At 40.3% G+C, this 27,248-nt stretch overlaps 1 protein-coding gene across 3 annotated transcripts in view; it reads left to right on the plus strand.

Moving 5' to 3' along the window:
- Window positions 1–16,558: 16,558 nt before the first annotated feature.
- Window positions 16,559–27,248, plus strand: part of ZNF697 (zinc finger protein 697) — a 46,578-nt gene continuing 35,888 nt past the window's right edge. For 2 of the 3 annotated variants that reach the window (XM_072644535.1, XM_072644537.1), the window contains exon 1: window positions 16,559–16,746. The gene's annotated coding sequence lies outside the window, so the exon portion shown is untranslated. The remainder of the gene's footprint in view (window positions 16,747–27,248) is intronic. The other variant, XM_072644536.1, reaches the window with a different exon arrangement.

A 27,248-nucleotide genomic window follows, 5' to 3' on the forward strand; every position in this document is an offset into this window, starting at 1 on the left:
AGAGATAACTCTGGGATTTTGATCCTTTGTGAAAATGGTGCCACCACCTACAGAACTTGAGAAGTTTGAGGTGAGACTAGAGAAAGTTTGAATGAAAAATAATACCAGTTTGGGATTTGCTAATTTTGAGATGCTAGTAGATATAGACATAAGAGATTTTCAGACTGAGGGTCAGGGGAGAGAGTAAGTCTAGGGATCTAGATTTAGAAGTCATCTGCATAAAAGTGATTATTGAACACAAGAGTGTTATTGTGATCACCAAAGGAGAATCTCTCTCTTTCTTGTCATCAACCTTCCCCTCTTTGTTAGAAAAAAAATGGAAAGGAAGCTAGGGCTGATATTTAAGGGATGGTTAGCTGGTAGATCATGTTAGGTTTTTCAAGGTAAGGAACTTCACTCGGCTGAATCAAGTTGAGGTTTCCTCAATAACCGTCCTTGTTGAACATCCTCCTCCTGATATGGCTAAATAAATCTCTTTTTTGTTAACCGCTGAATGGCCTAGTAGAGATTCATTTTGTTCTAATATTTAACCAATCTCAGAAACTTCCTAGCTATGTGACCCTAGACAAGTCATTTAGCTTCTGTGTGCCTCAGTTTCTTTATCTGTAAAATAACGATAATAGCACCTCTCTTCCAGAGTTGTGAGGATCAAATCAGACAATATTTGAGAGTACTTAGCACAGTGCCTGATAGACAGTAGGTATTTAATAAATGCTTGTTTCTTTCATTTCTAAGAGAGCTGACAGCTAGCATCCTATTTTTTCATAAGTAATCAAGTGGCTGATCATTCATACTGATCATAGAATGCTGCTTATTAAGGCATGGTGGTGCTGCGTAGTATGCTTTGAAAGGTTCTAAGAAGTCCTCCCCTCCCTCCATCTCTACCTACTTCTGTGAAATTCTGCCATTGTAAATTTTTGCCTCTGGATTTGAGTGGCTTTGAGCCTTGAAGTGTCCTCTTAGTAACATCCAAGTGGGAAGTATGACGGTTTGCTGAAAAAGCACAGCCCTGAGAAAATGGGGGAAAAAGAGGAACGTGACAGAAAGAAGGAGTTGGTGAAACCCAGGAAGAGGATGTGGAGGAAGTAAGATGAATTTTGCCTACTTCACAACTTTGCATTGGACTCCGGAAGTTCTTGAATGCCCATGAAGGTAGGGAAGAGGAGAAGACCTTTAAAACTATGCACTCTTGTTCCAAAACCTTTCTGACATAACAAATCCTGGCTTCTCTCTAAGTCATATTCCATTCTTTTCCCTCAATAAACATATATAAAAATTTGCTGAACAACCAAGATGGAAAATGTGAAACATGCTATTTTTTTCTCAGAGAAAGGGCAAAAAGAACCATGGGAACCACGTTGGTCCAATGTCCTGTGTTCAAATGCTCATAATAACAAGGGCTGAGACTTTTAAAAGGTGTTAGTCAACTCTGCCACCCTAGGTACCATCATACCTAATACCAATCTTTAAGACCTCAAAGCTCATTAGGAGACCCACTCAAGGGTATTGCAGTAATTATTTTCTCTGTGTTCTTAGGTTTGTTCAATTCAACACACTTTTTTCACATTTTTAATTTAATATATTTTTATTTAGTTCATTACATATTTCCCGATTACTTGTAAAAGAATTCTAACATGTAGAGAAGAGATACTCAAATTAATAAGGGTTCTAAACCAGCACACTTATAGGAAAATCTGACAAGGCATGACTAATATTTCTTTAGCCAATCTTAGAACAATTCTTTACACATCTAATTGAAATGACTTTGAATGATTGATTGATTGATTAATTCAACAGAGATGTCTATGCATTTTCCACACCTAGTCCACTCCTTTGATTTATTTAATCAATTGAGAAAGTAGGGATGACTTGTCAACCTTACATCTGCAACTTGGAGTCTTAAAGAGTTGCCTAAACCACTGAGGTTAAATGAATTTCCCAGGATCACATGATAGAATACGAATCAGAGGAAGGATTTGAACCCAAGCTTTCCTAGCTAGCTCTCTAACCATTATATCACCTTTGCATCCTACAGATATCATGACACATGGCCCTGAGATGTGGAGGGGAAAAGAAGGAAGGAGAGAGGGAAGAGGACAAAAGAGAGAAGAAAGAGAAGACAAGAGTGGTGACAGTAAAAACAATTCTTCTTGACCTCCCTGTATCACTCGATATTGTGAACCACACTTTTTACTGGCTGCTCTCTCCTTTTTTAATTTATATGACACCACCTCCGCTAATCTACCAGAGCTCTGGCTCATTCTCCTTTGCTGGATCACAAGCCATATAATTCTTTCTAAGTGTGAGTGTGGTCCAGGGTTCTGTCCTGTGCCCTGCTTTCTTCTGTATACATTATCAATTGACAACCTCATCAGCCCCAGGGGTTCAATAAATCTCTATTCAGATGAATCTCACATTGAATAGGTTCAATTCTAATCTCTGTCCTGTGCTCACCTCACCAACTGTACAATGAACATTTCAAACTGAATTATCTCAAAGCAACATGTCCAAAATGAAGTTCATTGTCTTTCTGACAAAACCCATTTCTCATTGGAACTTCCTTATTTCTGTCAGTTACCATTGTCCTAGTCACTCAGGTTCCTGACTCCTTATTCCCACTCACTCCACAAATCTAGTTGCTGAATCTTGTCATTTCTATTTTCATAATGTTTCTCACATCCTTTTCTCTACTGATGTTGCAACACCCTAGTGGCCTGAACTACTCCAGTAACATCCTGTTGAGTCACCATACCTCAAATGTTTTCTCTCCCCAATCCATCCTCCTCACAAAAAACAAAGGTGATTTTCTTAAAGCACAAGTCTGACAATATCACCTCCCCACACCCACCCCCTACCCTCAATAAGTTCCATTAAATTTTGATTATCTCTAGGGCCAAAGACAAGCCCCACTTTTGAAAGCAAAAACCCTTTCCAAGCTGGCCCTAACTTACCTATCCAACTTTATTATGTAGAGTAGAATGGAGTGGAAGAGGGCACCTACTTTCAGCTCAACCAAGAGAGAGAAGGGATGAATCTTTACACACAAACTTAATTGGACTAATGCTGTATAGAAACTGAGTTAGGTTTTGAGCCTAATCCCTTCCCCTACCCCTAGTCCCAAAATAAGGTCATATATGGCAGGAATTATGCCTGCAAGGGCATAGGAAAAACGTATGTTTATTTTTTGTATATCTTTGAAGTAAAGGGCTCTTTGTAAAATAATAATAGAGTCATTAAATGGAACTGGCATGCTATTCATTGGCCCCATAATATAGCCACTGGGGGCTTAGGCTGATGCCAGAGAACAGAGACATTCCACCAAATGGAATGGCAAGGGAGAAATGTAGTCTGCCTACCCCTGAGAAACTAAGGAAGCCCGGGACACACATGTCACATGTATGTAGGCATATATGCAAACATAATAAATGTACTGTCCTGTGTCCTGTGTGAATATATATGCATGTTTATTTGCACTGCATACATGTGTATACTATATCCATATGTATACTGTGTTAAATGGTATATGTATGCAGACACATATAGAGAAACAGCTCTATCAATTGATAGATGGATGATAGATAGATCCCATTGATCAGCATGTATTCTAAATAATTCAAAGATAGAAAATAAGAAATACGTGTATTTGTATGTATCATATATATAGTCCCCAAGTAAACATTATAAAAACATTCATTTTACATATGTATCTGTACTTTATGTACCTACCCATGTGTATATATGGTCAGTGAAAATACATGTATGTGCATGTGTGTCACAGTGGAAAGTGTACCATGTCTGGAATTAGGAAGACTCATCTTCCTGAGTTCAAATCTAGCCTCAGGCACTTACTAGTTGTATGACCCTGGGCAAGTCACTTAATCCTATTTGCCTCAGTTTCCTCATCTATCAAATGAACTGGAGAAGGAAATTGCAAACCATTCCAGCATCTTTGCCAAGAAAACCCCAAATAGGGGGTCGCATAGAGTCAGACAGGACTGAAACAGCTAAACAAAAATATATATGTACATACATATGCCTAAATGTGTATACGTATGTGTATACATATACAGTCAAGCATGGATATATATACTCCCAAATATATGAATGTGTCTGTGTATATATATGTATATGTATACATATACATATACATACACACATATAATTAGGATATTTAGAGATTTCATATCAGAAAAGAAATGTAAACAAAGTAAAACAATGATTAAGGACCAGTCAAATGGATTGTAATACATGAGTATAATAGAATTTTACTACATCTTGAAAAACATGGTACCTCAAATCTACAAACAAGAGAGGAAGGTTCATTTTTTTCACCTCTTCTCTGGCATTGAGTGTAATCACTCTACAAAATACTAGGTTTTGCTTGTTTTCTTATTGTTCTTGGCATTACACTATTGCAGTAATTTTGTATGCTATTTTCTTGGTTCTGTTTGCTTTCCTTTGTCCTTTCAAATCCATCCCACTACCTCAAATAGAAGTGGTGACAATGGACATTTTTGTTTCACCCCGGAATTTATTGGAAAGGGTTCTCTAGTTCATCTGTCTTATAAATAGTGGTAGCTTTTGATTTTAGATAGATACTATTTATCATTTCAAGGTAAGCTCCATTTTTTCCTATGCTTCCAATTATTTTAATAGAAACAAATGCATTTTGTCAAACTCTTTTGCTGCATCTATTAATGTAATCATATGATTTTTTTATTAATATGGTTATGTTTATTGTTTTTCTAATATTAAAACTACCTTCCTTCATTTATATACTCTTTCCTCTCCTCCTGTTCCCGAATGTGTATCTTTGTTGAGTTGAATTAAACTCTTGCTGTATGTCCATGTGTGTGCAGCTGGTTTGGTAGTGGTGGTTCTGGTCTCTTTTGACCAGTTAATTTGAAAGTCATATTCAAGTTATGCCCACTCCCTTCACTCCTTGCCTGTTTGCATATAGGTCTATTTGCATAACCTGATAATACATCATAAGTCCTTCTATCTTTCCCCCCAGTTTTCCTTATGTATCCTCTCCTCTCTCCATCTCTTTTCTTTTTTCTTACAATATCTTTAAAATATAACAAAGGTATTTATACCTATTTATATATTCTGTCTCAATTGACTCCCTCTCTGATCCTTTTTGACATAAGGTTTCTAAAAGAACTTTTTCACATCCCTCCTTTCCATTCAAATATAAACAGATATTATTTATGAGGACACAATACTCTCTCAGAGGAAATGGTCTCCCTGTCCACCAACTCCCTCCAGAATGGACCATTCATAAAATCCCCATATCCCATTACAGCAGATATCTTTCCACCCATGGGAATAATATTTAATGGGATATCATCCCCCAATTGGGTCAAGATTTCCCACTTTCTTTCTTCCTATTTCAGTACCTTCCTTTGTCCCTTCATCCATCTCCTGTAGCTCCTGTTCTGATCATAGTTTACCTATGACCTTGATTAGGGGACATCACATACTCTCTTCTTTCCTCCAGCACCTGTTCCTCTTTTTTGTACCTTCCCATTTTCAATCCAGTCACACACTGTCTCTCTTGTAAGGGGGATTAGGATCCATCATGTTTCTGGTCTGGTAGTTCATTGTCACTTCTCCTATTTCTTTAAATTCTATTCTGTATTTCTAAAACGTCTCTGTGTTGCATTTTTTTCTCTTTCTTAATAAGTATCTTTCTAATTAAAAAAATTTTTTTATAGTATCTACAGCTGGGGAAATTTATTAAATTGCCTATTCTTTCCTTGATATTATTTATTTACTTTTGTGTGTTTGTGTTTTTTGAGGGTGTTTGTAAGTTAAATAATCTGTTCACATATTTTTTATAACAACTATTCAAATGTCTCTTTTTTGGTGCATGTCAATTTTTTTTCATTGACAATAAGGCTTAGGTTTTCATCCTATGTCATCTTGTCCTTTGTCTTGATCTTCAGTTTTGTGGATATGCTATTCCATTGTTTTCTGCAGTGTCTGGTGAGTGTCTTTTATTATTTGAATTTCTTTCTTTTTTTTTTTTTTACATTTAAAGGCATATCTCCTGGTTCCTTACAGAATTTGTTGCTTGTCATTGAAATAGTTCAGTTTGACCATGCTGTGTCTTTGAATTGAAACTATAAGAATTGTTCTAGTGGCAATCTGTGGATTATTTTGATAGGCTTCTAGTTCTCTGTTTTTAGGAGCTCTGGTCAGTTTTCCTAGATAATTTATTAAATTGTATTCAGGTTATCTATCATATTTTTCTGGGATGCCTCGGATTCTTAAGTTAATTCTGTACATCCTATCTTTGAAATCAGTATACATTCTTCTATAACAATCAATTTTATTTTTTAAATTATTACATGTTGTCTCTATTCTTCCAGAAGACATTGTAAGTCAAAATAAGTCAGCATATTTGCATTTCTAATCTGTTATTCTCTTTTGATTTTTTTGAAGAGATTCATCACCTTGGTTTCTAGTTTTTCTATTCTGCTAATTATTTCTGCTCTGAAGAAACAAAATTTTCCATTTGCTCACTCTCATCTTTTTCTCTCAAGATTCTAATTTCTTTTTTCAACCATTCTGGAATGGCTTACTGTCATTCCAAGCACTCTTAGGAATCAAGAGGATTCTATTTTAAATCAGGTCTTGCTTCAGTTTCTTTGTCTTGCAATATTTATTTAGATTAATTTGTAATCCCTTTTATGTTTTGGTATTCATCTTCCCTTTGAATTTTAGTATTTTCTCTGTTGATTTCTACTTGTATTCTAGATTGTTAACTAAATTTTCTTCTTTTTACTTTCCTTGATTTTAGTGGTTTTAGCCTTTTTAAAGTCATATGTCCCATTGCTCATTTTCTTAGTTTTCTCCCCTTTTATTGTGGTTTCAAAGCTGTTTCAGCCTCCTCCCAAGTTGGGAAATTTATGGCATTAGTTTGTGTCCCAAACAGCTTCTGGGGGGGAAATAACTGTCCCTTGATAGATTCTAGTCTGCTTTTCTTCAGCCCTGGTACAGCTGGGTATCCTGGACTTGCCCCAGTTCCCTCTGTTCTTTAGTTTTCTGTCTTAGCTGAATTAATGTTTGCTGCTTTTCACAAGGTTGGGGGAGAATGGTTACTCCAGATAGCAGGAAACCCAATATACTCCTGTTGTCACTTCTTGTATACCTCATATCCCTGGGAAGAGTTGATGTCCAGAATCAGATGAAACAGGAAGCTTGGGGAGGAGCATACATCGGGTATCACAGAAGAGACTCCAACAGGATGCAAATATCCAAGTGAGTCAACTCAACTCAATTTGTACACTTCACTAGAGCAGGGGTGCTGGTAGGGGAGGGCTATTAAATAAGAACTTTAAAGTTTAATATTTTCCATTGTTAATTCATATTGTTGGATTTATTATTTTTCTGTCCTGTGGAAACAAATGTAATTGACCTACTTCTAATGAATAATTCCTCTCTCTCTTTTTTGAAAGTTAATGGAGACTGAAGAAAATGCATAGTTCATGTTTTTGGTGATGTGACCAGAAGCCTCCTTTTTTCTTTACTATACTGTCTCAAATCCGGCACTATTGATTTAATGACATTTGGGGAAAGGAAAGGAAGAATACATGCCTGCAGGCCTCAGGGAAATAGAATGTGGCCTACTGGATTTGAGGAGCATTAAGGATTAGAAATATGACTTGAATTTTTCACAACATTATAAGGGTCTTTTCCATTGCCACTAACATTGTGACATTCCATTGCTGACACAACAATATACATGGATAAATCTAGGTTGCCTCCTCCAAATTACTCAGCTTTCAAAGGCAGAGAGAGAAGGACAGAAACAGAGAGAGAGAGAGAGAAAGAGAGAGAGAGAGAGAGAGAGAGCACAGTCTTTGCAGCTGTGCATAAACTGGTCAAAGATGATTCATTTATCAGTAGTCAAGGCAATAAGCACTCAGTACCAGCAAAGAGTCCATAAACTTGAGACCTCCCATTCATGGTCAATTAGACCTTTTATGAACATAGTCCCTTTAATTCACTGAAGTCATCTGTCATATTTGGCTATACCTGCAGAGCTGGAGTGACAGTTATATCTGAACAAGATACAGCTCTGACAAATAGGAGCTCCTCTCTCTGCATATGAGTACATTGTTAACTGTCCTATTCTAGGGTCACAGCTAAAGTAACCACTTCAGGACAGCACTTAGTATATATGTCCCTAGAGATATTTGGGAGCCCTGATGGTCTACTCCTGTTGTTTGAAATTAAAGGTTCTCAGAGAATTGGTGAAGCCTTGGTGAAGGTATTGATAATATATAATAAATGCAGGTTCACAAAAACAGTATACAATATAATCATTAGCTCACAAAGTATTGTTCCATGAGATCTCACCTTTAATCCAACCCTTGTGTTGTGTTGGGTGAAGACTAGAATTTTTTCCCTCCAAGATTAAACTGGAATAGAATGGTGAATACCTGATGGGGTAAGGAAGACAAGAATCTGTGAATAGAGGGCCATGGACTCAGGAGACAGCTCCACACTACTCCTGCCAGTACTTTTTAAGTATCAATTTGAATCTTACCAAAGCCTTGAAGAAATTTGAACCATTTTTTAAAAAAATTAACTAGCATCATTTTCTCTCCCTTTTACTCTCCTGTATATTTATTTCAAGGTATATTGAATAGCTTTAATACTAGTTGCCAATGGCATGATGGACAGAGAAATCTACTCATCTCCTCCTTAATATCAAAGGAACTGGAGGCCTCCCATTCCTCTGAGTGTGAGTGTGTTTGTGTGTGTGTGTGTGTGTGTGTGCATAGGAATTGGGCAAGACTAATTAAAATGCACGCACACAAAATAGCTGCCTGAGGGAACTGGACATGTGATAGCCAAGCATGTTTTGAGTGTAAACTGGGCAACCTTCCCCTCTCTCCATATTCTCAGCTGAGAATATTGCCATTATATTTTAGTGAAAAAAATAGATGTCATTCTCCCAGAGTTTCTTCCATTCCCTTCCTTATGTCATGCAACTCATCTGCCTTCGGCCACTATTTTCTCATTTACCTTGTCTCAAAAGAAGTGGTCCTTCTCCTTCCTCGAGCAAGCCCCTCTACATGCACTAGTGATCCCATTTTATCATGTCATCTCTGCTGATTGCCCCTTCCCTCTTCTCCACATTCTCACAATCTCTTCTTATCTATTAGCTGCTTCCCTTGAGAAGGCTGTCTATAATAAGTATTTCTACTTTCTTTCCTTTCCCTCTTCTTAACCCTCTGTAGTCTGGCTTCTAACCAATCATTCAACAATTTAAAAATTATCTTTTAATCATCAAATTAGATAGCCTTTTCTCAATCTTCATCCTTCTTACTTCTCTGTAGCCGTTGACACAACACCCAGTTCTGCTCCTATTAGTCTGATGACTCCTAAACCTCCTGTACTGCATCTTCATCCAGGGCATGTCTAGTAAATGCTCTTTCCCCTTCTCCCTCTATAATACCTTGCTTGGTGATCTCATCAATTCCTATTGATTCTATGCCCTCTGTGTCCATAGATTCTCTATATTTGTATATAGTTGTTTGCTTCTTGTGTCCCCAATTAGGCTGTGAGCTCCTTTAGAGCAGGGAAATTGTGGTTGTTGTTGGTGTTGTTTGGTTTTTTGTCTTTGTTTGCTTTTTGCCTTTCTTAGCACAGTGCCTGGAACATAGTAAATGTTAAGTAAATGCTTGTTGATTGGACAATAATATTACCCGAGAAAGGATGGTGGGTAGAATACCTATGGTGTCAGGGCCAAGGTGTTAAACAGGTTAGAAAACAGGATTAAACCAATTCAGGCTCTGAACATAGAAAGGGAAGTCCTCTCAACAATATCAGTAATAATAACCTCATTCTATTGATTATTATAGTGGCAGATGACAACTCCAGGAGGTAGCTTCAGTAGCTTGAAAAGACGTAGGGAAAGGACAACTTCAGAGGCAGAGAGGAAGAGCAATTGGGGAGACACAGGAAAACAGCAATAAGCCACAACTAATTGCTAGGAGATGGACCCAGGAGAGATATTCCAGTCAGCTGGGAAGCAGCAGTGATGTAGGGCAGTGGTGTCAAACTCAGCTAGAAGCAAGGCCACTAATCAGTACATAAGGATCCCTGTGAGCCCCATATTGACTTAGTTTTCAAATGTAATATTGGTAATTCGTTGTATATGTATTTTGTTAAATATTTCTCAATTAGTTTTTAATCTCATTCAAGTTGCACTTAGGAGTATGGTGGGCCACATGCCTATAATAGGGTTGTTGTTAGGAACAAATGAGATGTTTGTAAAGCACTTAGCCCAGTGTAGTATATTATTACATTAATGCTAGCTGTTATTATTCTTAGCAGGTAGGTGGCACAGTGAATAGAGCACTGGCCCTGGAGTAAAGAGGACCTGAGTTCAAATTTGGCTTCAGACACTTACTAGCCCTGTGAGCCTGGGATAGTCACTTAACCCTGTTTGCCTCAGTTTTCTCATCTGTAAAATGAGCTGAAGAAAGAAATGGCAAACCACTCCAGTACCTTTGGCAGGAAAACCTCAGATGGAGTCACAAAGTCGTGTCTGACATGTCTGACAGCTCTCATCATCATCATCAACCTGTTTGACATCTCTGGAGCAGGGGATAGAGTACTGGACTTACAATAAGGAAAAATTGACTTCAAATGCTGCGTCAGGTGCTGTGCAACTCTTGGCTAATTTCTTAACTTCTCTAGCCTCATCTATAAAATGAAGGGGTTGGGTTCAATGACTTCTAAGTCCCCTTCTGACTCCAAATCAATTATTCTCTGAGAATGAGTTTTTCTGAGGAATGTTCCTTCTCCTATCCTGTGTTTAAAATAATTATCCCCTCCCCCCCGCATATGAGGCATTTTCCCCTGTGTGTTTCTCTTTATTACTGGATGCATGGTTCTTGGTCTTTTGACAGAAAATGAACCTTGAGAGCTGCCCCAACTTCAGGACTGTTTAGGGATAATGACAATTTTTAAAATTTTGTTCTTGCTACAAGAACCTATTTGTGTCAGGCTACCTGTTAGTTTTCTTGGTTATTCTTAACAAATCAAGATTCTCTTTCCCTCTAGTTTTTATTTTATTGCACACAGTCTGCTGTGTACATTTACTTGTGTCTTGCTTATCTAATCAGTTCCACTGATAAACTTTTCTACATTTTTTTAATCATAAAAAATAGGATGGGAGAAGGGAATAAAAATTGCCTACTAATATGCCAGGCATTGTGCTAAGGACTTTACAAATATCACCTCATTTGATTCTGAAAAAAATCCTGTGAGATAGATGGTATTATTATCCCCATTTTACAGTTGAAGAAACTAAGGCAGACAGAGGTTAAGTGACTCACTCAGGATCACACAGTTAGCAAGTGCTGGAAAGTGGATTTAGACTCAGGTCTCTTCTGACACCAGGTCCAGTGCTCTATCCACTATATCATCTAGCTACCTCTAGGCTAGCTTCCTTTCTGGTAGCATTTAAGAACTCACACCATTATTCCTTGGAGTATAAAAAGCTGCTTCTTTAGATTTCTATGGAAGATGGGATTTTAGTTGGGATTTAAAGGAAGCCAGGGAAGTCAATAAGCAGAGATGAGGAAGGAAAGCATTGTAGGCAGGTCAGTGAAAATGCTGTCAGGAGATGGAGTGCCTTGTTCAAGGAACAGCAAGGAGGCTACAAGCCACTGGATTGCAGAGTACAAGGCAGGATGGGAGATTTAAGATTAGAAAGGTAAAAGGGGCCAGTGCTTTGAATGCCAAACAGAAGGTCCTGTATTTAATCCTGGAAGTGATAGGGAGTCACTGAAGTTTATTGAGGACAGGGTGGGTGATAGGTGGAGTAACATGGTACAACCTGTGCCTTAGGGAGATCATTTTGGAGCTTGAGTTTGGAGATTGAGTGGAAGATAACTTGGAGCTCCAATGACTTGTGGCTAGGAGATTCATCAGCAGATTGTTGTAATAGTTCTAGTAAGATGATGAGGGCCTGCATCAGGGTGGTAGCCATGTTGGAGGAAAAGTCACTAAGGTAAAATCAATAGGACTTGGCAAGAGATTGGATGTGGAGTGGGGTTGGGGTAGAGAGGACAAAGAATCATCGATGACCCTTAGGTCTCAAGCTTCAATGACTGAGAAGATGGTGGTACTCTCCACAGGAACACGGAAGTTGGGAGAAGGAGAGGGTTTGGAGAGAAGGATGAATTCAGTTTTGGAAATATTGAGATTAAGATGTCTATGAGACATCCAGTTAAAGCTGTCTGATGCTGAACTGGAGGTCAGCAGAGAAGTAGGGCTGGATAAGTAGTTATAAAAATCATCAGTGCTGGGATTGGAAGCTCAATTCCTTGTGGACAGTCTCGGGCGGGTAAAGGTGGGAACTTCTAAATCTTAGAGTTCTCACGAGGCCCCCCATAATAACAACAGGGAATCGAGGAGGAGACCGAGCTATCTCGTGTATTTCCGCCTCTTCCCGTGAGATCCATGATGGGAGGAGCATCCCCGCTCTCGAGGCTGTCCCGGATCTGGGCACACCTATTGTTACCTAACAGGCTCGGTATTGACGTGCAAACTACGCGACGGGAGAGCTTAAGTAGGGTAAGGAAAGCCTGAAAGTTCTCTTGGGTGGAGGGGCCACGAGTGTGGACAGAAGGTTTCCCTTTCCTCTTTCCTTTCTTCTCTCCCCTCCCCCTCTCTCCCCACTTACACTTCTATTTCCAATCTCTTATTGTAAGATCTTTGCCTCCTTGGGAGATCTTTCTCTCTCCCTTCTAAGGAAGAATTACCCCTGCACTTGTTACCAGAACCCTGAATAAAGCTTAACCCTTGTTCGACTCTGAGAGGTCTCTTCTCTCATACGAGTATCTGGCTTGGCCAGCCGAAGACCTGCGATAGAGGTAAGAAGACTCAGGTAGCCCACAGGCCTCTAGGCCTGGCACATCAGCATAGAGATGATAATTGAATCCATAGGAGCTCCCCTCATCACCTGACTCAATATTTTGTCTCTCCTCCATTTCTCCATACAAGATCTCCTAGCCTTCCTTCTGTTCTCTTCTGAACATTAAAAATACTTCAACAACTTTTAAATTTCCTTTCTTTTTCTAGTCAACCCTATTGAAACTTTGCTCTCTTTGTCATCTCCCCTTAATACAAAGAAAAAAATATACAATTTTTACAACAAATACACATAATAAAGCAAAATAAATTCCCACATTGGGTGTATCCAAAAATAGATATCTCATTCTTTACCCTGAAGCTATCGCCTCTCTGTCCAGTCAAAGGCAGCATGCTTCATCATTCAACCTCCAGAACTGTGGTTGGTCATGGCACTGGTCAGAATTCTAAAGTCTTCCAAAGTTATTTTTTCTTTGAAAATGCTGTTGCTATTGTTCTCCTGCCTCTATTCACTTCAGTAAATATATATCAGTTTGTATTTTTATATCAGTTTAATGAGTCTTGCCAAGATTCTCTGCTACTATCCAAAGGTGGGGGTTTTTGGGACACCCACATTTCGGTGGTAGGAGAGTGACAAAGACTATAGAAGGAACCTAGAAAAAGCAGCCACGTAAGTACTAGGAAACCTAGAAGACAGCAAGGTTACAGATGCCCAAGTAAGGAAAGCATATCCAGGAGGAAAGGGTTTCCAAAGTAGTTGCTTCATGAATGCTTGAATTTAATCAAATTTGTTCAACTGAATTGAGTGAGGTTGGTCAATAATGGCAAATACTGCCAGAAGGTCAGGGAGGGTGGGGACCAAAAAGATCTGTTGAATTTGGAAAAACAAAGTCATAAGTTATGCATGACTTTGGGGGAAAAAAAGTATTGGAGACAGAAGCCAGACTCCAAAAGGTTTAGGAATGGGTGGTGAGGAAATACAGTCACAAATGTGAAATACTCTTTCTAAAAGTTTGGTAGTAAATGGAAGAGGAAGGGAGAATGACAACTTGAAAGGACTGCAGAGTCAAAGGAAGGTTTTTCTTTTTCTTAATGCAAACTAAACAGGTTTGTTTGTAGAAGGCAAGGAGCCAGTACAGAATGGATGACTGATGGAACAAGGTCAGAAGAAATAGGAGAAAATATCAGTGGAAGCAATTAGCCTTGATTAGGAAGGGGAAGACCACCTCCCTCTGAGATGGGAGGGGAAAGAATGTCTAAGAGCCAACATAATTTTCCCAAAGTACACATTTAGCCATACCAAACCCCTGCTCAGTAACTTCCACTGGCTTTCCATTACAATCCAGTATCAAATATAGTCCTTTGTTTCATATTTAAAGATCTTCACAACCTGGTCTCTTCCTACATTTCCAACTTTCATTCTACTCCCTTTCACAAACTCTACCACTTGATGATTCCGTCGTACCTTCATACATGTTGGTAACGTGACAGTCCCATCTCCTGTCTGTATGACTTTGTACTGCCTGCTCCCAATGCCAGAAATACTCTGCCTCCCAATTTTGTTAAATGAGAATTCTGGCTTCCTTTAAGACTCAGCTCAAGTCCTATCTAACATGAGGCTGCTGACTTTGCACAGCCCTCCCTCACTTAAACCTAGTTCACTTGCATGTCATGGCATCACCTCCCTGATGTCACAGTCCTCTTCAAGAAGGAAGAACAAACAAACAAGCTTTTATACTCTAGGAACTCTGTTCCATTCACCTCAGTTGTTAATATCATTACCTCCTCCATCCACTCTTTATTTATTTTCTATGTTTTGATCTATCTATGCTGAATTCTCCAGTAGAATTGTCCTCCTTGAGGACAGACTTTTGGCCTTTCTTTTCTCTTTTGTATCCCCCGTGCTTAGTAAAGGCTTAATAAATGCTTAGTGATTAATTGATTGAAGTGAGACAAAGTTATTACTGGAGCATGGTTAAGGGAGATAAGTATACAGCACTTACACTCCTTGGGCCCCTGAACATCTAAAAACAATAAAGCTTAGCACCTAAATAGCAAGAATAGTTACTTTAAAGGAGCATCACCTGCTGCTTTTTCAGGCTGCATGAACTAACTCTCCCATCCCAACTCGGTGGCCTAAATGTGTTCAGCCCCATGGCTTCCTTGTCTTTTCTCAATTGAACTTGTCTTTAAAAGTTGATGTGAGGGTGCTTCTCACATTGTTCACGTTTTGTGAAACTCATTCTTGTGTTGAAAAATGCTAAGACTGGAGGAGTTGTAGAAAGGACTCAAGTCCTTTTCCATCCATGTCATCTGTAAAGTAGGACTCAGGGGAGGAGATAAAGAAGGTGGAGGGAAGGACTTTAGGACTGGAGAAAACCACTGAGCTTTGTGACAGGGTCTGTGGGGAATCAGCTTTCTAGATGATCAGAGATGAATGAAAGGAGTATAGTGGATACTGGCCTTCAAATCACTTAGACACTAACTGTGTGACCCAGTGGCAAGCCACAGTAGCTTTTCTGCTCCTCAGATTTCTCATCTATAAAAAGAGGGGTTTGGATTCTAGGTCAGCAAAGCTTTTAATCTACGATCCCAATTTAGGTTGGCACTAATTTGTATATGTACTCCACTGGAAAATTTTGTGATTTATTCCATAAGTTTAACCTGTCATAAAGCATTTATTAAACAAACCCTTATTATGTGCTAAGCACCATGCTAAGGTATTCTTAAATACAAAGAAAGGTTAAAAAAAATACAATAATCTCTACTTTCAAGGAGTTAACATTCTAATGGGGGTGAAAGGAAGTAAGTAAAAATGGGTGAATATGTCTGTATGCATATGTTTGCATACTTGTATATGTACATATGCACATACATACATATATATTCTAAGTGAATGGCATGATCCAAAGGAAGAGGACAACTTCTCAGATCTCCTCCCCAGACTCCGTGTTTCATTCATGCCTACTCACTCCCCCCAGCCCCCTTTCTTAGAATGCACTGTCTTCTTCCTTGGTTTCTAATATTCTGAAAGGGTAGTAGGTCTATTTTTAGGGGTGAGACACGCAGGGGCCACCACAGTCAGGCACAGAGGGTTCCTCAGGATTCCAAGCCATCCGCACTCTTGGCACACTTGAGAACAGCCAAGATGGGAATGTCGGAGGGTAGGAGGCGGGAAACAAGCAGGCGTGCTAGTCACAGACAAGTGAGGAACCGGGAGATTCCCAAGACTGATTCCTTTAGATTAATCCCACAAGTTCATTGCTTTAAAATTCTTCGTGGCAGCTCCGCCTTGATCTTAAAGCAAGATTTCTGCGTTTTTAGTAGAAAATAAAATATTAGAACTCCAGAAACCAAGCAAAAAAAAAACCATGCCAATCCCCCAAACCCCATCTTCCAGTCCCTTGCAAAAGAAAGGAAAGGACCCCTCCCGCACGCGTGCGGCCAGCCCGCAGCCGGACCCCACAACGCTGAGGTTCACCCGCCGGAGGTCCGGGCGGCGGGGCGGCGCCGAGGTGGGCACGGCCTGGCGCAGCGGGAGGCGTGCGCGGACTCTCCCTGCGGGCAAGGGAGATGCGGGGGCGCGGGGGGCTGCGGGCAGGAAGTCCCCGGGAACTACAAACTGAGGCATGCTGGGAGCATTCCCACGCCCCTCCCAGGAAATGTCCTTTGTCCAGCCGCACAGGAAGCCCCTGGAAGGAGTCAGCCCGCGGCGGCCGCTGCAGCCGCTGCACCAGGGCAGGATCCCGGCCGCCGGGGCGGCTGCGGGCGCTGGCTGCTCAGCCTCGCCTTTTCGTCCTTCCCTTCGCCTCCTCCCCGTCCTCCGCCCCCGGCCGCCTCGCGCAGGTAAGCGCCGCACGCTCCCCGCGCCGGGCTGGGAGCCCGTGACCCCGCCACCCCGGGTGGGCACCGCAGCCATCCCCGTGGGGAGGGCGCGCGGAGGCTCCCTGCGGCAGGGTGGGGAGGCGGGGCGAGTCCCGGAGAGATGGGGGGAGCACCGTGCCGCGGACCGCCGAAGGGGGCATCCTAGACCCTGGGAAGCACGGAGTCTGGGGAGGAGCTTGGAAAGCAAGGTGAAGGGCTTTGTGTGCGCGTAGCTCCAGCTGGGTGCTGGGGGTGGCCGCGCCGCCCTTGTCTCCCCTCCAGCGGGACGGAGGGCATCTGGTGAGGGTCCTCTCCGTGCCACCCTCCCAGCGCGCTTCCTTTTGCCCCCCCCTGTGATGCCTCGGTGGCCGCCTGTGTGGCTGTCTTCTTTCCTTTCATTGTATTCTCAGCGCTTAGCCCGGTCCCTGGCACCCGGGGGTCGCTTAGTGGGTACTAGTCGACTGGCGGGGAGAACCGTACCGCGGGCACCGCAGCCGCGGCTGGGACGCAGTGGGGCCGGGGGGCTCTACGCATTTCCCTCTTCCAGGTGGGCGCCTTTCCCCTCTAGGAATGGAGAATGAGCCCTAGGGGCAGCGTTGGGATCTTCGCCTTGGGAGGCAGCTGGCTCAGGGGTTTGGGGTTTGGGAATTATGTGGGGAGACCAGGGAGTGCGGTGGTAAAGAGCGAGTGATAAGTGCCCCCAGTGTACCCCGGGAGGATGAAGGAGGAGGATGGGCACAGAGACAAGAGTAAGCACTTTGCCCCGACTTGATCATAATGTAATCTTCCAATTCTTCCTCCCAAGCCTTTTATCTTAACCCCTTTTTGGGGAACTCTCTGCGGTTTTTCTTACAATTATTCTAATTGGACTTTTTTTTTTTTAATTACTAGTTCCGTGATCTTAATTTGAAAAAAAAAGTCAGGTGATTTTGAAGACTTTGTTTTGGGAGTGGGGAAGGAAAGAATCTTTAAGGTCCTAGATTGTCTCCTCTTTGGCCCCCTTTTTCACCCCCATCCCTATCCATGGCTCTGATAGAAAAATAAAAGGTTTCTCCCTGTGGTCCATTGTGGGGAAACAAAGGTGCCGGTTTGACTTCTCTTGGATGGACTAAATGAGCCTAGGTTGAAAACAGATTCAAGATTTTCGGGATTTTTATCCCCCTCCCTTTGCAGTGATGGAGTGAGTGGGGTGGAGGGCTAGTTAGACTGGAGAATAGATTCTGTAGATGTGAAAGAGGATTGATTTCTTGGCTAGTTTGGAGAGGATCTAATATGAAGAAATAAGACATTCCTGCACTATAGGAAAAGAGAAGCAAAAGAGGTAAGCAGAAATTCATTGGAGACAAAAATCCGAAGTGAAAGGAACAGCCTCAGCGGTCTGGCTGTACACAAGTGTAGAAGTATGAGTAATAAGCAAAATAAACTAGAGTCTAATGCAAGAAGGCAGAGAGACTGAAAAACTTGAGAATAGGTTGAACTGGAAGTGTAGCTGGGGGAACTGAACTGAAGGCTTTGGTTCAAGGAAGTAGGTTGATTATTGCCTAGGCTATTTCATATAAAATCAACAAGCTGGCAAGTATTTATGAAGGGGGAATGCCATGTACTTGGCACTTTGCTAAGAGCTGAGAATACAGCTCTTAGGCAAAAGAGAAATCACTGATCTCAAATAACTCCATCTAATGAAGGAGACTATGTACCAACAACTGTGTAGAAATGTTATATATAGGATAGTCAACAGAGGGAAAGCTCTAGTTTTAAAATGGACCAGAAAAACCTTGTGGAAGATGAGATTTTAGCTGGGACTCAAAGTCAGAAGGTAGAGATGAGGAGGGAAGGATTCCAGGCATGGGGGACAGAGTTTAAGATAGTGTCTTGTGCAAGTGTTGAGGTTTTGGGATGCTTTGTACCCCAAAATACCAACACCCCGAGTCATCCCCAAATGAATTTGACTCAAGCCTTCTTTTAGCCAAAGAAAAACAAAGCTTAATACCTACCATATTGGGTTTACTTTTGTACAGCCTGCCAGGTAGAATCTGAGCTAGGTTGAATCTGAGGCACCTTCATGGAGGCAAGATGGAGTTTATATATAGACTGACTGTGGGAGGGATCTAGGGGTGGTCTAGTAGTCTGGGAGCAGGGGTCTAAGGAGGGTCTTGATGGGACTGGGGTAACTAGAGATCCGAACCAAGACTGGGATTTTGATGAGATCTAGGGTGGGAAGCAGCTGGAGGCAATTGGGAGGTAATAGGCAGTGGAGGGCTAGGCTTGTTTAAGGGGAACAGATTTGGGCATAGATATTTTGATGGGATCGAGGGCTAAGGGTTATGAAAGGCTTATGACCTCAGGCAAATGCCTGGTCTAGTGGGAAGGAGAGTTCAAGGGGCTTCCCAGAGCCCACACCCCATCTGGAGGAGCAGCAAAGATTCCAGTGTCACTGGATCACAAAGAAGCTGAGGGGGTGAGATGATGTGGAATTGGGAATATAGGAGGAAGCCAGGTGTGAAGGACTTTAAATGCCAAAAATTTTATATTTGTTCCTGGAAATGTACTGAAATTTATTGAATGAGGGAGAGATGTGGTCAAAGCTGAATGGGATCTTAGATGTCCTAAAGGCATCAAACTCAAAGCCCTACATACCACATGTGGCCACAACACTTCTGTGCAGTGGAAGGAGGGTAAGATGTAATTGGGAAATATTTAAAATAAATAAAAATACAATAAAACATAGATAATATGAATATTGTGGTTTTATAAGCCATTATGCAACCTTCAGGGATTCTTAGATATAATTTTGTGGCACTAGATTCGAGTTTGACACTACTAATCGGCCAACTCTCCCATTTTACCTTATAAATGAGAAAATGACCTCTTGGGAGGTCAAGTATTTGATTGAGCTTGCAAGTAATAAATAATAGGAATAGGGTCTGGTTCTCATTCTTGGATATGACATTTTTTTTCTTCTGTATCACCAACTTCATTTTATTTGTGAAAAAATTGAATTCTGTCTCTGCCTAGAATTGCTTCATTTACGTAGTTTATATCCTTCTGTGTGTGTACTTACTCCCAGCAGTAAAGTTTTATTGAATTCAACACTAGCTTGACGATTTTCCCAATGTCAGATAGATTGTAAACTTCCAGTTCTAGATTTATTCCTCCGGATTTACCGGGTAAGGGTAGGGAGTGGGGTAAGGAAAATAGGACTGACCTTCAAAAACCTTTAGGTGCTAAGCAGTAGGGAACCCACTCTCTTATCCCCACCCTCACTCCAAGCCCGGATAAATCCCCAGAGTTTTTTTGGGTGGGCAGGGTAAGGGAGAGATCTTAGGAGGTTGCCAGGACATCTTTATTTTCTGACATTTTTTTCCTGCCTTTAAGGATCATCTAAATTCTGAGTTACTGAAATCCTCCTACCTCCAGCCCCTTCCCCTCTCCCACCCATCCCAATAATAAATATCCTTTGGTGTGGGGGAGGTGCCATGGTGGGAAAAGTCTGATCTGCCAAGAGTTTTCAAATGTCTACCAAGTTTGTCATCTGAACCATTCTATGGGTCTAGTTGGATGGGAAGATAACCACTTCCTTTCTGGAGCCTGAGTTATTTTTAGCAACGAAGGAGGGACTTCTGTTTCCCTCCGCGCCCCCTCACTTTAGCTGGTAGTTGGATAAGAAACTCCACAGGCCCTCTGTAACTGTAAGGGGTGGGCAGCTGTCTGGTGCTGTCAGGAAACAGAAAGCAGTAGTTGGCCTTAAATCCTTGGGATTGGGAGTGAGTGAGGGACATGATGAGGCTGGAAAAGACCAGATGGTTCAGTTAAACACTGCTCAGAGATGACATCCCTAGATATTATATGGCTAAAATTGGTAGGGTTTTATCATTCCCACCATTGTCTTCCTCCCCATTTGGAAAAAAAAAAAATGTGTTTTCTAAGAATCTAAACATTTGCCTAATTACCAGAGTCTGTTTAAGGGAAAGGGAATAAATTCCCTGGCAAGAGAAAGCTAGTTGGATTGACAAATTCAAATGAAGTCTTATTCTCTCCCCCTCCTCCCTGTTGCTAGTGCCCTGCTCCAGGAAATTCCTTGTTATCTATATTTTCTATTTAATTCTTTATGTAAATGTTGCTACTTCCCTCCTGTAGAATAGAAGCTCTCTGAAGTTGGGAACCGTTTCATTGTCTTCTCCTCCTCGCCCAATTTTGGTCAACTTCGCTGATCTATCTGATCCAGTGCAAAGTGAGACTTAAAAGTTAGTCATTAATTTAGAGCCTGCTAGGGTGGTAAAGTGAACATTTTTAGACCTGAATATGAAATGAATCCTGCCTTACCTGCTGACTAGCTGTGTGACCCTGGGCAAGTCTCTTGGTCTCAGGGATAATAACACTGGCTCCTAAGGGTCATTAGTGAAACTTAATTTTTAAATTACTGAATTGTGCACGTGGAGTTTTTGCTTTTAATTTGTATCTCCAGCTTTCTCACAGAGCTTATATGCTTATTGATTGGGTGTTGAGAGACTTTGTAGACCTTGAAGAACTCTTGAATTAGTTTTCATCCAGCCTGAGTAAGACCCTTAGAACGTATGTAGCTCATCCCCCTCATTTAGCAAATAAGGGAAGCCCCCCCTGGGATGGAATAAGTTGCCCCTGGTCACTGAAATGCTTGAGCTGGGATTTGAACTCAGTTCTTTGTCTCCATACTGGCCACTCCTTTTCCACTCAGAGGAAAAACAGCTCTTATTCCTCTTCCTTGACCTTTCATTTTAGTCCGAGCCAGAAGCCCACCCTGTGATGATCCCAGAAGAAGGCGATTTGGGTGTCTACATTCTCGACGCTAGCCATTAGCATGTTTAGTTGAGTTACATAACTGAGGCTCATTTTTGCTCCTCTGTAAAAGGAAGAGATAGGGCTAAATGACCCTTGAAACTCTTATTTTTTTTTAGACCTGTAATAATGTGACTGAGAATTGGGAGGCAGGGTAAAAGCCTTCCTAATGAGAATAGTCTCTGGACTTTTAGCATGATGTTGGAATGTCAATGAAGACTCTCAGTATACGAGGTTTCTCAGTGTCATAACTCAGCTTGGCACTCTGTGACCATTTAAGAAATAGGAATTGTTGGAATAGGCAATAATGATTATACATCCAGGCAGTGCAAACCATTTATCTGTTCCCTGGTATCTGACGCAACTGAGCCAGAAGGGGTCTGAACGGTTTTCTTGGTGTGGAATTCCAGTGAATTGGACCCAGCTTTCAAAACAGGTCAGTTAGTGCCTTCTGGAAATCAGTCGAGAAGAATCTGCCACGGTTTATTCTCTTGACAAATATGATCAAGGAGCTTTAATGGGAAGTTTTTGTAGCTTGGCAGGGCTTTCAAGTAGGAAGCATGTAGTTTCCACGTACTGCAATTGTATTCAGTTGCCGTTATTTATTCCTTGAAGGGTTCTTTGAATTGTGCCTGACTGGAAGAAGGAAAGAGTTTTCTCTGACTCTTCAAGTGGAGGTGTGTGGGGGTTTAAACAATAGGACTAGGGGAACATCACATTGGTTTCTCCACCAGTGAGAAAGGCAGCATCTCTGGCTTTTGTCCAGCCTTTTAATTTCAGTCATGTGTCATGGCAGAGGGCTATTGGGGAATGGTACAGAGATCTGTGCTTGCTGTGGATTTTCAGTCAGTCATCAAACATTCATTAATCACCTTGTGCATGCCTGAGCTGGGGGTACAAATCCAAGCAAAGAAATGGGTTCTACAAGAATTCTTTTACAGAGCTTTCTTCCCTTCCTCCCAGTTGCTGTAGATCACAGCTGGTCCTGTAGCCCTGACTGCCCTTGTCGAAGGGGGCATCACCCTGAACAGCACAGACCTTTGGAAGAAAAGTGAGGGGATTATGGGGATGCCCACCTGTGTTTCTTGAGACCCTGAATTACAGGAAAGGGGTTGGGTCAGTGAATGGCTGCTAATATTATTCATGGTTTTAGGTGCCCTAGCGAGCACAGATTCTGTTTTTACTGGATATAAGACCCTCAGGCAACCTCTCCTTTGGAATTTGAAAGGGAGGAGGGAGAGTTCAGTTATTTGGGTAACTTCTTTATGCACAGTCTTCAGGAAGCTTCTACTGGATTGAATGAAGACATATAGAACAAAACTCATTCTTTCTGTGATTCTAAGTACAGTGCTCTTCCATAATCAGATGTTGGTGATGACTTAAGGAAGTCTAGAAGCAAGGGGAATGAGTAAAAGAAAAAAAGACAACTTGCCTGTTTTGTATTACTTTTACCGTGTCTGTTAGCTTTCATGTTCATTTTCTCATAACCTGTCACAGTGCCTAAATGTTATTTGTATGTAGTGCCAAGTGCTGTAAGAATCAGTATGTAATCTCACTCCAGCAGGGAAATATCTAAATAATTCTTATTCCCACTCTTGGTTAAAGTTGGTCATAGGGGCAGCTCAGTGGTGTGGTGAATAGAGCACTGGCACCAGAGTCAGGAGGACCTGAGTTCAAATGTGACCTCAGACACTTGACACACTTACTAGCCTTGTGACCTTGGGCCAGTCACTTACCTCCAATTGCCTAGCCATCCCCCCTTCAAAAACAAATTAAATTGTGGCCTTATCAGTTGTTTAAAATGGAATTAGTCAGAGAAGATTTATAGCATTTTACAAATCATATAAGTAGGGATGGTGGGGCAAAGAAAGAAGACTTTTTAAAAATACTTTATGTGTATGATTGTTTTGATGGAGAGGTGAAGGGAAAGTTCATTTAATGGAAAAGCAGATGAATCTCTAAATTTAAAGCATTTGATTCTTTAAATTCAAATTTGATGAAGAGACTTGAAAAATTGAGTAACTTTTTTGGTGGGGAGAGCCAGTTAAAATTAACTAAGACATTAATATTTAAACATTATTACTGAACTTAGTTCTTTTTTGTCAGATGGAAAGTACGTTTTTTAGAAATTAGTTTTATTCCATTAAATGTTTCCAATTATACGTAAAAAATTCTTAAAATTTTTGAGTTCTAAATTCTCTCTTTTCGCCCCTCGTTGAGAAGGCAAGCAATTTGATATCAGTTATATATATATATGAAGTCATGCAAAATATATTTCCATATTAACCCTGTTGCAAAAGAAAACAAAAGCAAAACAAAACAATAAAATTAAGTTGTTTTTTTTTTAAGTTATGCTTCCATCTGCATTCAGAGTTCATTAGTTTTCTCTCTGGAGGAGGATAGCATTTTTCATCATGGTTGTTTTGGAATTGTCTTGATCAGAGTAGCCTAAGTCTCTCAGTTTTCACAGTTGATCATCCTCACGGTATATCTGTTACTGTGTACACCATTTTCCTGGTTCTGCTCCCTTCACTTTGCATGAGTTTATATATGTCTTCCCACATTTTTCTGAAATCATTTCGGTTATCATTTCTTTTAGCACAATACTATTCTATCACAATCATATACCACAACTTATGGAGCCATTTCCCAATTGATGGGTGTCCTCTTAGTTTCCAATTCTTTGCCCCCACTCAAAAAAGCTGCTGTTATAAATATTTTTGTACAAATAGGTTATTTTCCCTTTTCTTTGATTTCTAGGGGATATAGACCTAATATTGCTGGTCAGAGTATGCAGTTTTATAGCCGTTTGGGCATAGTTCCAAATTGTTTTCCTGAATGGCTAGATTGGTTTACAACTCTACCAATAATGCTTTAGGGTTCCAATTTTTCCACATCCCCTCCAGCATTTGTCATTTTCCTTTTCTGTCATGTTAGCCAATCTGACAGGTAGAAGGTGGTATCTCATTTGTTTTAATTTGCATTTTTTAATCTTAAGTGATTTAGAGCATTTTTTCATACTCTGAGCATTTATTGCCTGAGGAATGGCTCTTAATTTATAACTTTGGCTCATGTCCCTATATATTTAAGAAATGAAGCATTTATCAGAGAAATTTGTTGGAAATTTTATCTTATCTTGTTGGAAATATTATCTTCAAAGGGTGATAGTTTTTTTCCTCATTGTCTGTTCTAATACCTTCTATTTCTTTTTCTCATTGCTATAGCTAACATTTCAGTTGTTTGTCTTGTGTTTTCGAAGAGGACCATGACATCAGGGAAATGATGACATGATTTGCAGTTGACTTTGATTTCAGTAAGGGAGGGCTGTGCAAGGTCACCAGCTTCACTTTCTCCTCCTGATTCATCTGGATCCAGTGACCAGATATTCATCAGGATGACTGGAGACGGCCCAGGATGCAATGGCAGACCCTTGGCCTTTTAAGCTAAGGCCTTTTCAGGTACTCCCTTAAAGTGAGGTAATGTCTCTTCAGGAAATAGGCCTCCCTACTTTAAGAAATGAGTTAAGCGTTGGTCCCTTTAATTAAAAAGAAAACAAAACAAAACAAAAAAATCAAGCAGGGAGGGAAAGACTCTCAAGGTTGCTATTCCAAAGAGAAAGAGTTACCATTGACATTGACTAAATTCACTTAAAGCTAGGAGGACCCAGAATATAGCCATTAAGTAGAGCTTGGCCAAGGACCCATTGTGGTTGAATGTATGAGCTTCCGAGTGAATTGGGGAGAGGGAGGGAGGGAGAGAAATTACAAAGCATTTTGCTCACAATAAACTTGTCAGGAATATGGGACCAGTATCACAATTTCCCTTTTCCAGAGAGGTGAAACAACATAATGACAAGCACCAAAACTCAAACCCAGGTGTTTTTTATAAACCATGTTTACTTCATATGCTTCTATAAAATAAGTTTTGAACTGAATGTTCTCTAAGATCTTTTCTAATGTTAATGTTCTTTGACACTGGTACCATGCTGTGCCATCCCATGTAAACTTGACTTCTGTTTTTAAAAGGTTTGATATCTTTTGTTTTGAACAAGTGAGATAATATAAATTGCTTTGTAAATCTCAAAGCAAAATATAATGCTAGCTATTATAACTATTTTTACATCCCCAACCAAAAATAGTTTTTCTTTTCCCACTCCCAAAGCACTATCTCTTATAATAAAGAATTAAAGAGAGGAAAAAGAATTTAGTAAAACTAACCAACATATCAACCAAATTCAACATCCTATATAGTATTCAATAGCCTTAGTCCTCTTTCAGGTCACTTCTACATCTAGATGTACTCCTATGACCTTTTCAAAGGGAGGTTAGTGTATTTTTATATCTTCTCTTTGGGGCCAAACCTCATTATTAAAATTTCATAACATCGAGTTTTGATCTTTTTTTGTTCTTTCCATTTCTAGCACAATATTGAATAATAGTGTGATAATGGGCATCCTTGCTTCACTCTGATTTTATTGGGAAGGCTTCGGTTTTTTCCGTTACAGATAATGTTTGCACTTGGTTTTAGATAGATACTACTTATTATTTTAAGAAAGGCTCTGTTGATTCCTATGCTTTCTAGTATTTTGTCAAAGGCCTTTTCTGAATTTATGGATATAATCATGATTTTTATTATTGCTATATGCTGATAGTTGTCCTAATATTGAACCAACCCTGTCTTCCTGGTACAAATCCCACCTGGTCATAGTATATGACCTTTCTGATATATTGCCATAATCTCCTTGCTAATATTTTATTTAAAATTTTTGCATTAGTATTCATTAAGGAAATTGATCTGTAGTTTTCTTTCTCTGTTTTTGCTCTCCCTGATTTAAGTAACAAAATCATATTTGTATCATAAAAGGAATTTGGTAGGACTCCTCCTTTACCTGTTTTTTTTTTTTAAATAGTTTATATAGTTTGGGGATTAACTGTTCCTTAAATGTTTCATAGAATTTACTTGTGAATCCATCTGATCCTGGGGATTTTTCCTTAGGGAATTCATTGGTGGCTTGTTCAGTTTCCTTTTCTAAGATAAGGTTATTTACATATTCTCTTTCTTTTGTTACTATGGGAAGCTTATATTTTTGTAAATATTCATTGATTTCACTTCAATGTATAATTAATTGGGCAAAATAACTCCTAATAATTGTTTTAATTTCATCTCCATTGGTGTTGCATTTACCTTTTTCATTTCTGATACTAGTAATTTGGTTTTCTTCTTTTCCTAAATGAAATGAATGGTTTTTATCTATTTTGTTGGGTTTTCCCCCCATAAAACCAACTCCTAATTTTTGAGCTTAGACTGTTAATACTGTTTTATCTCATTTCAGCAAACATCTATTACATAGCAATGTTAATAGAGCATTGTGTGCTAGTCTCTGAGTGAATGAAAAACATCTGTTAAGTGCTTATCAGATCCCCAGTACTGTACCTTTCCTTAAGGAGTTTACATTATAATAGTGGGAGATAACACATTGAGGGGTCTGGGAAATTTTAGGGACGGTAACCAAGCCCTAGAGGTCCTAATTGGCAGGTCTTTTCCAGTAGCATTGATGGCATTGATTTTCAATATGTAGAAGGGAGAGATGACCAAAAGATGCCAAGAATGGGTGACTGGCTGGCATGTGAAAAGAGCTAGAAGAGAAACAGTAAGTTGCCCTCTGACTT

This window comes from Notamacropus eugenii, chromosome 2, assembly GCF_028372415.1.
Source record: "Notamacropus eugenii isolate mMacEug1 chromosome 2, mMacEug1.pri_v2, whole genome shotgun sequence".
NCBI lineage: Eukaryota > Metazoa > Chordata > Mammalia > Diprotodontia > Macropodidae > Notamacropus > Notamacropus eugenii.